Source organism: Clinocottus analis, unplaced genomic scaffold, assembly GCF_023055335.1.
Source record: "Clinocottus analis isolate CAN_PGR_092001 unplaced genomic scaffold, fCliAna1.0.p SCAF_33, whole genome shotgun sequence".
NCBI classification, from domain to species: Eukaryota; Metazoa; Chordata; class Actinopteri; order Perciformes; family Cottidae; genus Clinocottus; species Clinocottus analis.
In genome coordinates, this window is record NW_027176076.1 from 5,885 (window position 1) to 20,000 (window position 14,116).

Sequence of the window (14,116 nt, forward strand, 5' to 3'; positions counted from 1 at the left end):
GACGAAGGGTGGGGGAATAGATGGAAAGGATCTTGTGGCTAAAGTTTTGATGAAGTTAACATATATCTTTTGTTGCCTGGGTCTTTTGTTTCCTTTCTGCATAATTTATTTTTTACACTGACTTGGATGTGTTACAAGGCTTTTTCCCTTAATGTACATTATGAGAAAATGGCTTCAGCAGACCCAACCACAACCTCTCTCTTTTTCTTTGAGTAAAGGAAGGGGGGTGTTTAGACCCTGTTAGTGAAAAGATGGGTTGAGAGCAGATTTTCTTCGACTCTCTGAGACTAAACACTGCACAAATAATGATGTTGGTGTTCATGTTGCCTCAGACTCGTCTGATGTGTAAGTAGATCAAACTCTGACTTCTTTGGTCTAAGAAATAGATTTTTCTCCTGACCCACACACAATGAATAATTCAAAATTTGTTTTTCAAGGTGGTTGAGAATACTTATTGTACTTATTGGGTGGAAATATACACAGCTGGAGCATCGAAGCAGCGTCAAACTTTTCCCCCTTTCATTAGTTTCCAAATGGCACATTTTCCTACTCTCATCAGTGCCGGTGCATGGTGAGCTGGAGCAACTTTATCCATCCCACTGCCTACTTGTAAGAGTCTAATGTTGGAAAATATGAACTTTCAGCTTAAACTAGATTTGAATTAACAGTCATCCGCTCGTTCTTTGAGGGTCCAGGGTCTAGAACTGCACTTAAGAAACTCTTGGTTGGCTCAACTGCACATTTATAAGCAAAGTTCAGCTACAGTGAGGGAAGCCTGACCTGGAGCACAAAGAATAAAGCCAAAGAAAGTATCGTCTGTCATAATCACTTTCTTCAATGGGACTGAAAAAGAGAAATCTGCTGAAATGATAGAGAAAGCCTGTGGTTTGGCCCATGCAGTAAATTCCCCATGAGCCTCTTTGACAATCTGAAGGGATAGCCACTCTGGCACACGCCACCCACCCACATAGAATATATACACACCCGCACACAGAGTGCTGCTTCTGCCAGGCAGTACGGGTGTGGAGACCTCTGAGAGTAGGGTTGTCCGAGGGAGGATGATTGACAGGAGGTAGAGGAGGACTGCACTGAGGGGGACCAGAAGAGGAGTGGAGGGGTTGTCCTGTCTGAGAAAAACTAACATTTGTTTTTTCCACTTGAAACGATAGTCTGTACAATCTGCAAAATCTTTTCTGAAGAGAGTGGAACTGCATTGTGGAATGCATTTTTTTTATGTTTAGATTTAGAAAATGATTGCACATTATACGACCACAATTAATGACCCTGCAGACTGCATACAAATATATACAAATGACCTCAAAACCCTCCTTCCTACAATTATGTTCATAGGCAGCTAATTTGCAATAGCAATTTACGTTCACTGTCAAAGCTCGCTGTTCGCAGAGTTACGTTCTTGTACCGCAGTGTAAAGTCACAGGGAGAAGGCACAGGACTTCTACACCAGAGACTTTGGTTTTGCATCCCATGAGTTTACTTTTTGAACATTTACCATGCTCGAGATGTTTCTGCCAAACTGAACAAATGTGTTTTAGTTTCCCAACCTTAACCAAAATGTACTTCCCGTGACCGCAGCATTTCCCTAAAACTAACTGGTAAAAAGTGCTTCGAGTTGACTATGCACAGCTAAAAGAAATGCAAATGTAAGTATGCTTTAGATTCAAGTAGGGGATATTGTAACAAAAACAAATTAGTCATTGACGATAAACTCTTGGCAGCCACGTTGTGAAGTTTTCATGTTAATTACAAAAAGGAAAATTTCTCAAAAAGATGGAGTAAAAAAAAAATGGATAGACAATTCAAACTGAGTTAATACATTTACTCAAACATATCACTAAGAGCAAATTAGATGTGAATGGTCATAGATTGTATTTGTGTAGTTTGTCGGTTGGACTTGGCCTCTACATACGCACATGCAGCAGGGCTATTGCTGCTTTTTTTGTGAGCAAGGAGAGAGACTGTATGTCCTTGGTTAGGGGTGTGGTTGAGGGTAAAATGGGGAGGTACAATGTTACTCATCATCCTCAGCAAAAGCTAAATGTATTGGTTACCATCTGCAGGGTGGAGGAGTTTGGGTTGTGGCCAGGCCAAAGAAAGGCTTCTAATTAAACAGTCATCATTATCAACCTGTGGTTAGTGATCATCATCCCCAACACTGGTTCTCCAAGATGAACATGGAACCATTGAGGCTTTCCCTGAAGCCCATGCTGGACTGAATTAGAATAGAAGCCGAAATAGAGGAGAAAAGTGCTAGCAACATTTTTTTTTTCTTCTTCTCTTGGCAGAAAAGGCAGCATGAGGCCCTGTGCCATATCCACTCAGGTTTAAACAATTACCCGACATCAGAGAACGCCGTAGAGCCTCAGTGTTGGCACAACCGTCATGCTTTTGACTGCTGTACTTCAGGCCATGGTTTCAGACATGGCCAAGTGTCACATGTAAGCGGAGCTTTCGATAATTTCAATTAGTGTAAGAGGGTGTGCCTGCAGTATCTGTATCACTGCTGCTGGAGGAGCTTTCCTTTGAGGTTGACAGCCCCTTAATGTAGTATTTCTTGGTTTGATGTGTGAGTGACACAGAGGCGCTCCAAGAGGATGGCAAAATGGTTTATTAGGACCTAATTATGGCTCTGTGATTAAAGGGGAAGTGACTGTGATTAGGAGACCTGCGGATGATGTGGAAACATGGATGAATATTCAGAGGAGAAATGGCACAGTATGTATTAGCCTGTGTGTTCTCTATGTGTGCATTTTGTAGAATATGCGAGCGCTAAAGAGTTTGTTCTGCCTCATGGCAGTCATGTTATGATATCATCTGCACAGCGGAGGAACCTTACACATTTCGGAAATTAGGCAGAAAACGCACAAATGAATGAGCTCCTAAACCCAGTTGATGTTTTTTCATGAGCATATGTGTACTCGCTTCATGTATAATTTTCAAAATGCATTTAGGTATCCAAAATATAATTTCAAAAAGAAATGAAGATGACCTCATTTTTTTTTCTTTTGCTATCTGGCATGTAAGACACTGCGGACTTTCACAGCCAATTGAACATGAAACCATGAGGAATGTTTTGTAAAGCCAGGTCTACTCTGGGAAGCTTAGGGCACAAGTGAAAAAGAGCACATTCTTGTGAACTTCAGACTATGTTCTGTTTTAATCCAAGGGATAAACAGTCTTATTATTGCTCTTCATCAATGGGGAGATTAGCATTAGACTTTTTTTTTTTTTACCCCACAAACTTTAAACTTTTCAGATATGTGATAGCCACTGCTGTTAGAAATCATTTATAGGAGTGTTCTGAGGGCTGGAGATTGTCAGCAGGGCCTTGCAATTTTACAATTTCACAACTGACTTCCTCCTTAAAATGACACAGGCTTACCTGCCTATTACTCCCTTTGATTTCTACCGTACATGCTTCTGCGCTCTGAGAGGTATTCATAATAAGCTTAAACTCCACTGGCTTCATTGCTAAAGGGTGCTTATCTCTCGGCTATTCAAGAGAAAGAAGGGTAATATTTTTTCCAATTTCAACATTTTACTGTGAGTCCACAGTGCCTAAAACCACGTTTAGGGGGTTGGCGTGCTCACACACATGGATATATGGTCACGTGCATGCACACATGCACTGACACAACCACGTGTACATGCACACACACTTGCCCATAGCGGTTCTTTGAAAATATTTCACCTTTTTAAAAATTGAAATGGTACAGATGTGTGTGTGTGTGTGTGTGTTTTTAGCTGGATGGAAATCCCAAAATTTAAGCACATTTATTAATGTTTTATTCAGTATATATTTTAACTCACATTTCTAAAGGTTGTAGGAACCAGTCTGCTAGTTTTTTCTAAAAACGCCTGCTCGTCTGTTATAATCAGAGAAAAATAATCATGAAACGTGTTTTTCTTTTAATACATAGAATAGATCATACTTACCTTGCAGCACTTATTGCATGTATATTTTGTCCCAACGGAATATAAGCATACTCAAGAAAATGTGTGCTCGTATGTAATGTAAGATATACTTAAAAACTAATTTGTGGTGACGGTCGTGGCCATGGAGGGCCTTCTCTCCTTGTTTCAGAGCATTGTCTGTTTTTTGTTGTAGAATAATGAGAAGCATGTGTTAGACAAGGTGACCCACCTGTTGCCAGCACAGCTAACCCCAACCTCATGTTACTATTGTGTGGACAGCCACACCGAAGAGCCCCTTCCTCCTGCTCTTCTGCTGCGTTCTCTGTGCAAAGACACCTCCTGGCTCAACACTAATGGTCGCACATGGAAGCCAACTAAACACTTGAAGTGAAAAACTAAACCTTAATGACTACTAACATTTAAACACAAATAATCTGTAGGTGCAAAGTGTTTGTTTGAACTTCATCTCTTTCCAGCAGTTAACAGTGTGCAGTAGGTTCGTACTGTGAGTCAAAGTGAGTCTGCCTGCTGAGATTCTCAGTTTTACCGTTGCTTGTGCCATGCTGTAATGGGCTCCCAGGACATGATGGGAATATAATAACTGCTTGACGATGTTTTCCTTACCCCCCCTCATTCTCCACTAAATGTAAAATGTGCCCAGAAACATGGCATATATGGCACAGGTTGTGATGTCAGTTGTTATTGCTGGATATGTGAAGCAGTAAATTTGGGATTATTTTCCACAATCGGCTGTGCACAGTGCATTATGTCACAAAGGCCACATTGTAGCGAGTTGGGTGTAGAGCAGTGTTGTTTCTCTTTCCCTTGTTCTGTGCATTGCTCAGCCACCTTCTGTTCCTCCAGTCCAGACTGCAGTCTTACTTTATGCACATGTTCTTTCCTTGTGCTGCAATCAATTGACAATGGGCTTCAAGGACCCTTAACATGATGGCGAAAAATAAACATGCATTAAAAAGTGTGCAGACTAATGGCCAAGAATGTTACCTGGACTTCAGCTTTTTCCCCCAATTTCATTATTTGTGGTTATCCTGATCATATTATATTAAGGCTGGATTTGCTAAATTGCAGGGTTCCCATTTACAAATAGGCCGCATGCTCTCTAAGACATGAGTTTAAATGATGAGATTAAGTGATAACTGATATATTTTGATTCCTTTCCTGTACAATTGAACTCCCAGCGATGCTTTTGTTCAATACAGTATGGAATGAAAGAGCCTCCTGTTTTTCCGCTAATTAAATTTGCCACTAACATATGCTGGCAGGAACCTCTTACCTTGTTTGACTTATTTATTGCCTGACTCTAGAGATAATTTGACCTTTCATTTGAAAGGCTCTTTTTTTAATCCAGAAAAGGAGTGTTAAACTCAATTATACCAGTGATCAGTTGCTCAAACACTGCATTTGTTTCCTCTGGGGGGACAAGCCACTCCTGGCCCTTCCACCCCTACAGGGCAACAAGGGGGGGAGAGGTAAATTAGGAGGAAAGAGAAATGGGGATGGGGGTGGGAGGGAGACATGAGTGAGATGAGAAAGGGAGAATGGAGAGAGGAAAGTGCCCTACAGTTCCTGCCATGTCAGTGGAGATTTGTGTCCTCCTTTTAAATCATTTCCCTCTTAAGAAGATTAAGAAGGCAGAAATATTCTCAAACTGATCATTTTCCCTCCCCCTAAATGGACTCATTTGCATTTGCAGACACTGCTATTAATTGTGGGTTTCAAAAAAAGACAAATGACCTCTGCAACTGTAAATAAAAAGAAAAAAAACAGAGGTTATAAAGTTAATTGTTAAAATGGCTGCACAGGGCCCTGTGGAGCCAAAGCAAAACATATGTCCCCGTTGGTATCAGATTTACGCCATGGCCACACATGCTACGGTGCAGGCTGACTTCCTTTATTTATATCTTAGTCAAGATTTCAGTAATTTCTTTCTCAAGTAAATGGAGTTGTCCCGTTTGTCATTAACTTGGTTTATGTTCTATCATATATACCAAATTGGACTTTTTATTTATCACTTTGACAGGGTAGAAAGAAACATGCAGTTATTTTGTAGATTACAGTGTTGGGTTATATGAGAGTGATTTTCCAACATGGAATATGAATGTTCAAGTGGAGTCCCTCCTTTTCTGAGAACACTGCAGCCTAATTAAGACTTTCTTGTTCCCTGCTACAAAGGTTTCACACATGGCCTTAAAAAGCTGCCTGCATTGTGCTTAGCTCGCTGCTAAAACAATTATTTGTCAACTTAAGTCTGCCTCTACAAATCAAAAAATGTGTGACAACAATACAAGTCATCGGCGGTAAAGGCCACTATCAAATAGTGCATTCATGCTTCTCCTCGAACAAGGAAATCCCAGAATATTTTTGCGGACACCGATGCGTTGTTGTAACCCGATCATTTATGGATCAGTCGTTTCTTTTCTGGTTTAATTCACCATGTGATTGATTTTCAGTGCCGTACTGTTGGAAAATATCCACACTAAACCGTGCCTGAAATAGGGAATAATTTGAATACAGATGCTTACGGCTTAGGCCTTGTCACTGGAAACCACTTGGAGCCAGGAGACAATTGCAGGTTGATTATGTCGCTTCTGACAGAAGTTGGAACTCCTTTGTACAAGGCAGAGATATTTGCATCTAAATGCTTATTGTAGACATCTAAACAGCATAAAGACTGATTGTAAATACCAGCTGTTGGTCTGTACTCGGGAATAAAAAAAGAATTTCAATAAGGAAAATTGGGATGGAAATGGGGAGATTATTTTCAAACAGTGGAGCTGAAATTAATAAATAGGAAACGGTGGCGTTTTGTGTGCTTGTTGTATTTGTCATCTTTATTGAGCATGTTTGTACAATCACATGTGAATCCCATTTACAGTTAGCTATTGCATGTTGCATCCAAAATGATGAAAACAGTGTTTTATTCAGATGAATTACGTCTTTGGATGCTACTGTAGGCTGTTATATTTTTGTATGTACAGTGCAGGTGTTACAGATGGGTAAAAACAGAAGGAAATTTCAAGGTTGTTTAATTTATCAGATGGGAAATGTACAGTAACACGACTGATATTTCACGTACGCTGTTTTGCTGTTTACAGTAGTTGAAACACGGCATTCTAACCTTTTGTAATATTTGTGTGTGAGTGCATGTGTTTGTATGTGCATTTAGGTGTGTGTGTGTGTGTGTGTGTGTGTGTGTGTGTGTGTGTGTGTGTGTGTGTGTGCCATGTGCCTAAAGCAGAGTGATGCCCCTGCTGATTCTGCTCCTCCAGCTCTTTGTCCTGCAGCACTCAGTGTGTCTGCCTCCTCGGGAGACTGGCAGGCTTCTCTAGTGTGGCTCCACAAAGGCCCAGCCTCCTTTGAGGTGTTAAAAACTTCCATTTATGCATCTCCCTGGACAAAAAAGCACCAAGCCCATGTGAGTCCAGTAGCAACACAGGCAGACATTGTGGCCACGCTTCTCTAGCACTCATTTCACAGATTCTAAAACCAGTATGTGGTGAACAGGATTTGAGCGGCTAAAGTGCCCCGTGAGGGCCAGGCGATAAGAGGGGAGAAACGCCACCACGCAGTAAACTAGAAGATGGGTCCAGGAAAATAAACACATTACCTGGGACAGAGGGAGAGACTTGTTTTCATACCATTGCCCTCAAGTTTGACAAATCCCACACTGAATAAGAAAGACACAGAGAAGGAAAAAAAAAAACGGAATAAAAGAAAACACAATTTGAGTTTATATATCTAGGAAGTTAAGAAAATGGATATCAGCAGTGTGCAAAAAGACAAGCCTATTCTGTGTTCTCTGTCTTTACAGTCTTTGGAGTGAAGAATGTGTGAGAGGGAATCAAAGAGAATTGATAGGTTGCACGCCCGCCTGTTAGGAGCACTGGGGACTGAATGCCGTCCACCATGGAGGAAAACATTCTCTGCTCGTCGTTTCTCTCCCCTTACCCTGCCTCAACCCGGTTGCTCAGTAAATAGACTTTTATTCTTGTTATTGAACGCAGAGGATGTGACAGAAAATGTATTTGCCGAGCAGCACATGAAAGCGTCATTTAGCCAGAGCACTGTATCTGTATCAGGCTATTGCTTGTAACAAACTCTGGGAAAAATAGCTGCCGATATTTCTTTCTGCTTTATCTGACCCTATTACATTTGAGCTTTTCCAAAATACTGGTCACTGTTTTACTCCCAACAAAGATAGTTTAACTGGAGTGACGCTCAGGTCCTGACATTTTGTGAGCACAGAGTCTGCTGGAGTTCAGCGTCTGGATAGGATCAGCAGACAGAAAAGAGGCAGTTGGAGAGAGAAAGAGGGTACAAATAAAAAAAGATGAATTTGTAAGACTGGAACAGTTGACAATGTGCTGTGCACGTGATTGACCTGTGTACAACGCCAAATAACTCAATGATTTGATGGATCTCTTGTAGAAATACAGCGTCTCTTATAACACAGAATTGGACTTCTTTCTCTTTTTTTTTTTTGTCCAGGGCTGTCTGTAGTTTATCTGACCATGAAGAAGTAAATAAATCTAAAACGCTAACAATGACTTGTACTTTGGGACATCGATCGGTGCCAAAGTGTCCACAGTTTACCTGAACACGAGCTGTTTCCGGTATGGTGATGACTCACTGCATGGGAACCATAAGTCACATTATGATGCTACTGTACAGAGAGACTTTAGAACTTGATATTTAACAGACAATCACACGTGTCCAATTACTATATCAGACATTTCTGTGCCACAATGATCTGAACTTCACCTCCACACTGCACCACCCGCTTCCCTCCTCTTCCTCCCATTTCCCTATTTCCCCTGGGTCCACTGTTGTAGCCTCACCTCATTGCATCCCAAACTCCCCCATCCAGTCCCGGCCTGACTGGCTGTGTGGCTGCTGCTTCAGCAGAGATAACCACACAGCATCCAGGTAGGGAGCAGCCGGCTGATGGCATAGATTACCTCTATTGTCAAAATAACGAACTCGGCAGAATTCCTACTTTAGCGTGTTTGGGATTTGGAAAGGTGGATTTGCAATATATATAAATAAATATATATAAATAAATATATATACATATATATATTTATATTTTAAACATGTTGCAGATCTGGATAAATTCCAAACAGAAGTACAAGTTGTGGCTTTCCTCATGCATATACAAACACAACTACACATGATGAAATGTGCATTTACATGTGTGCGCAGCAGGGACGTAAACATTCATGCAATTCAAAATCTCCCATATCATAGTCTACTATACTGCACAGACTAAAGCCCCACATTTGTAATATTGGGCTATTCAAATGAAATTAATTGACTTGTTAATTGGAATATTGAGTTAAAGTACGTGAAACATAAAACCTGCGTTTGGTCAGGACTGATAAGTAGTGGTTGGTCTCCCCTGTGCCGTATACAGTTGTGGCGATGTTGTCTATTGATAGTCACATGATGATTAAAAACACTACTGAAAGTTAAATCAAACGTTCAACCCACACTATACACAAAAACATATCTGGTATTTTAAGGTTCAGTTGATATGAAAGGGAATCTGTGAGCTGTAAGTGTAAAACTGCTTTCATCATGTACTGTACAGAGGCAGGACGGGAGGCTTAAGTACAAGTGGAGGGTGAAACTTATGTTGTAGCCTAGAAATTTGCCATTTTTATCAGAATTGTGTGTGTGTGTGTGTGTGTGTGTGTGTGTGTGTGTGTGTGTGTGTGTGTGTGTGTGTGTGTGTGTGTTGCTCTCTCTTTTTGTGTGTGTGTGTGTGTGTTAGCTTTGGCTGGTCATAGCTAAACGAAAAGGCCACTCTTTGACAGAAATGCCACAGGTGACAGTGAGCTCTCTGTCCCTGCTCCTTTGGTGTCAGCTCCGTCCGTCTGTATCTGAGAGATGAACCTCCAGTATTCTCAGTGTATTTGTTTTGTTTTGCCCAATTTACCTTTCACCTCGGCCTTACAGTTTCTGTCGAAAATAATGAAATAATGGAACATTTTTTGCTTTAATATGTGGACAGTTTGTGAAGATACATCTGAAACTAATAATTTGAATTTGGGGTTGACTGAAATTGTGTTTAATAAGTCCCAGATCCTCTAATTAGGAATGGGGGAATGCCTGTTTTTATGTTTCCTGGCTGTAGGTCTAATTCACAGCAGGAGAAAAAGCTGCTACATGCAGCTACAACAGGCCAGTTGACACTGACTCTTATTACACCACAGGGATTACTACATTTGCTTCATTATAATATCATTTGGGCTCTCATTATTTGCAATTATAAATTCCTTTGTTTTTTTTTCCCCCCTCAGACAAATAATTAACTTAAATAACCAATGAAAAATGAATTCATTTCCCCATATATTATTTACCTCATTGTTTCCAATTAACATCAAATTATGGATTCAAAGGTTCGTTAATGTCTACTCTCTGTAATTATAAGAGCTCTCATTTATTTAGGCATACCCAGAATTAAGTCCATCACCAGATGTTTGACAAAGACTGGTTGAATGAATTGCTAGCAATGCAATATGTGGTTTATCCAGCAGGCAGGGGTTGTTGCATTGACTGAATATCTCCGAATATAATCGTGTTTGTGTGGGTGGTTGCAGCTGGAGCATAGTTCAGAACAGAGAAATACTGTGTGTTTAGTGTCATTTGAGAGGCACAAGAAGACTTTAAACTTAGAGGTGCTAGTCATGTAACAGCTTTCCATTCATCCGGGGTCACCTGGGTCCCCTCTCAACCATTGTCACCTCTAGCCTCAAGGCCACCACATTCAGACCCGTCTGCAACTCTTGCCTTTATCTGGCTCATTCTGTCACCCCTCCAGCCTCCCACATAGCAGACTCCGTGCTGTGCTCTGACAACAATGCAGTAATAGTTGGTACATTTATCTGATCTTCATGATGATGGTTTATTGGTCGTGGCGATGGGGAGACTGAGGTGCTGTAGTGCAAATTAGTGACAGATCAGTTAAGCGTGACCTTAAAAAACCCTTGGCCTTGTTTAATTGGCAGTGCTGAGGCGGACTAATTGTATAAATCAGCTGGTAATGAGATCTTGGCTTATTGTGAAAAACAAGATAATGTGGGAAAATTAACATGAATGAGCTTACAGCAGCTCGATGCTCTGATCAGTGAGTGGGTCTCTGTGTATTGTCTCTACTGTTGGAATTTGGTCCATAAAAGTGGATAAACTTGTACTGTACTGGACTTTACCGGCTATGTGGGCCTTCTTAAACAAAGCTTTAAGTTGCAGCACTTAAACAGACAAGCTGAAACTAGCAGCGCATGGCCCCATAATAAATCATTAGCATGCAGCGCCCGAAGAAAGACAAATTAAGTAAAACGACTGCTTTGTGAAAGCTGTTTATTCATAAAAACCCGCCAACTGGAAGACGGATTAATGAGGTAGCAGAGAAGCAGATTTTAAACATTGTCTAGGACGGATTCCCATTGATGGCAGCTGTGAGGATTGGAGGTCAGACACTAACAAAGCTGTTTTACATTAGCTCAGCTGTGGAGACTCTGACCCTCAGCCAACAGTCACTATGGCTTCAGTTCTCCTTCTCTTGCTCTCTCTCTCTCTATTTGTTCTAATCTAGGTAAATGCAGTTATGTAAGACCATTGTTGATTTTAACCATGTTCTATGTTCACTGTGGTTTTAATAAAATGAAAGCAAATACAATCATTAACGACCATATTTAAGTGTTGTTTTTTTGGTGGAATTTTAATCAAATGCAAGACATTTATAGAATGGTCGCTAATACAAATATCATATTGCATACAAAGATACACCTAAAAACAGCCTTTTTCTGTCTTCTTTTTGCTTACATTTCAGGTTTTTACATGAATTCAAAATCAGCCGACCACTGATCGCTGGAAGCTGGGGATTGAGTCTTTCAGTTTTTGTGAGTATCAATTTGCCTCTTCAGCTGTTTCTGTCTTGCCACATGTCTCATACACCCCTACTGTGTTTCACCCACACTGAACACCTGCATCAAATGAGGTGGACAAATGCAACACAATGTATGCAGAATTAGACCTTTATAGGCACAAGGTTACTGACAGACCTTTCAAACATGAGATGTGATTGTTCCTTGTGTGATATGATCCACTTTATTGTTTGAGTTGCAATTTTAAGGTTAAATTAGGCTTTTTAGTGTTCATTAGTAAAGCCTTGAAGGAAAAAAACTAAAAACATGTTGCTGTTTGGTAGAAATATCGTTTAAAAATATATTTAAAGATGACACTGGTCAAAACTGAAACGTTAAAAGTTCCTGGTTGTGTCGGTACAACATGAGAGCAGACCCCTTTTCCACCATCACTGTATCAGACCTGCGTGTAACTTGGTCAGAGTCACAGAGCAAGCTTTGTGTAACTCCAGTCCTCAGCATCTATGAAAATGTTACTTAAACAATTTTTGCTCAGCAGCTGCTCATGGAGGTGTTCTAATAAAAAATGTATCTTAGATATTAAGCAAATAAAGGTGAGGAAATTCATTGATATTATTCTTTTCTTCCAAATGTCATATCATGGGAGTCTTATTGAGGAGGAGCGCTTCAATAACAGCCGGGAAATGTCTCTCTGAATTCAAAGTTCATGGCCATTTACTATTGTTTAATCATGCTATTTCACACCACACACTGTCTTCTGTCAAGCAGCGAGCCACCTCTGCTACTGCACGTTAATTTGGTTGAGTTTGTTGTGAATGGCTTGAACCTGTAAAACAGTTGCACTGTTTAATTATCTGTCAAATACACATAAATAGAGCACCTAATTAATCAGACAAAGTTATTTTGAAGCATTGTGCACACATCATTAGAAGACGTCACAGCACACAACAGACAATTTGAGCATATGCCAGTTCTAATTTAAAACATGGACAGAATTTGATGCAAAGTCAAGAACGATACAGCTGCGACTGAATGATCTGCTAATTAAATTAGCCACTGGTTTTAGGTCTTATAAACCTGGTCAAAACTAGCTACAGTAAAAAAAACAACAACATTGCAATAAACAGAAATTGATCATATGTAACAGGAAAATCGACGAACATCTACTTGAGCTAAGTCTATTTGCCCTGCTGGTCCAGCTAAAAATACCCCTCCTCAGTTAGCTAATAAATTGCCTCCTGAAGTTTTGATAATACAGTATTATTAGTTCAGTGTTATGTTATTGGGCACCTGTCAGTATTTCTTATGAATTCAAAAAAATTGCATCTGGCATTCATTGCCAGTTCACTCTTCTGAGACATTAAGTTAGATTTGCATACAATCTGAAATGTATATCCTTTAAACTACATCTATAATTAATCCCAGAACATGACAGGATGTCATTTAATTTGTGCCTGGATCGCTTATAGAAAAAGTTTAATTACACGCCTGGAATCTAATTTGGAAACACCTGAGAATATGTTAGACCTTAGAGCATCTGAAGAGGCCATATATACTCTTTGTTAGTGTGTCCCATTTATCTAATAAGCAACAGCCTCATGGTCTCACAGCTCTCAGCCTACTATCAATGGCACCACTCAAGGGGAGGATGATGGGGAGACATTTTGTCAGAAATTAAATAAACAGCACTTCACCATGAAATGAAAATGAATAACCTTTGAAAGGTTATTCTTCATCTATTATTTATAAAATGGGCTTCTTCAGCCCGCTGACCCTGCAGTGATTATGGTCAATATGTTGCTGAGCAGAGACCGTTTGACAAACACTGCCGAACAAAGATTTTAATTTCATCAGTCTGAATTACTATTAAGGGATTCCAGTGCACATTGAAAAAACTAATTGTTGCACATGTTTACCTGGCTAGAATATGGAACATCCACCTCAACTTTATCCATCGTCCTAAACTCTGCATTCAATTATTAGCTTATATTACTCATGAATGACCACGTTTTGAAAGGCCTAATATGCTTTTAGTCTTGGCAATTTCATTAGGTGGGTTATTGTCTGGGCTCTCTTTACAGCGGATGATTTAGTACGGTCTATGTTTAACCACTTGAAAATGAGCTAACCTCTGAGTTTATTATTATTATTATTATTATTATTATTTGAAGGTTTGATGGACTTTATTACATTTTCAAAAGAATAAAAACCAAATATGGATTTGGCTGCTGTCCTGCTCCTCAAAGTATGTTCCTTTGTGCTGGAGGACAGGG

At 40.0% G+C, this 14,116-nt stretch overlaps 1 protein-coding gene across 2 annotated transcripts in view; it reads left to right on the forward strand.

Moving 5' to 3' along the window:
- Window positions 1–11,786: 11,786 nt before the first annotated feature.
- sox6 (SRY-box transcription factor 6) overlaps window positions 11,787–14,116 on the forward strand; it is a 104,486-nt gene continuing 102,156 nt past the window's right edge. For both annotated transcript variants that reach the window (XM_068595983.1, XM_068595984.1), the window contains exon 1: window positions 11,787–11,858. The gene's annotated coding sequence lies outside the window, so the exon portion shown is untranslated. The remainder of the gene's footprint in view (window positions 11,859–14,116) is intronic.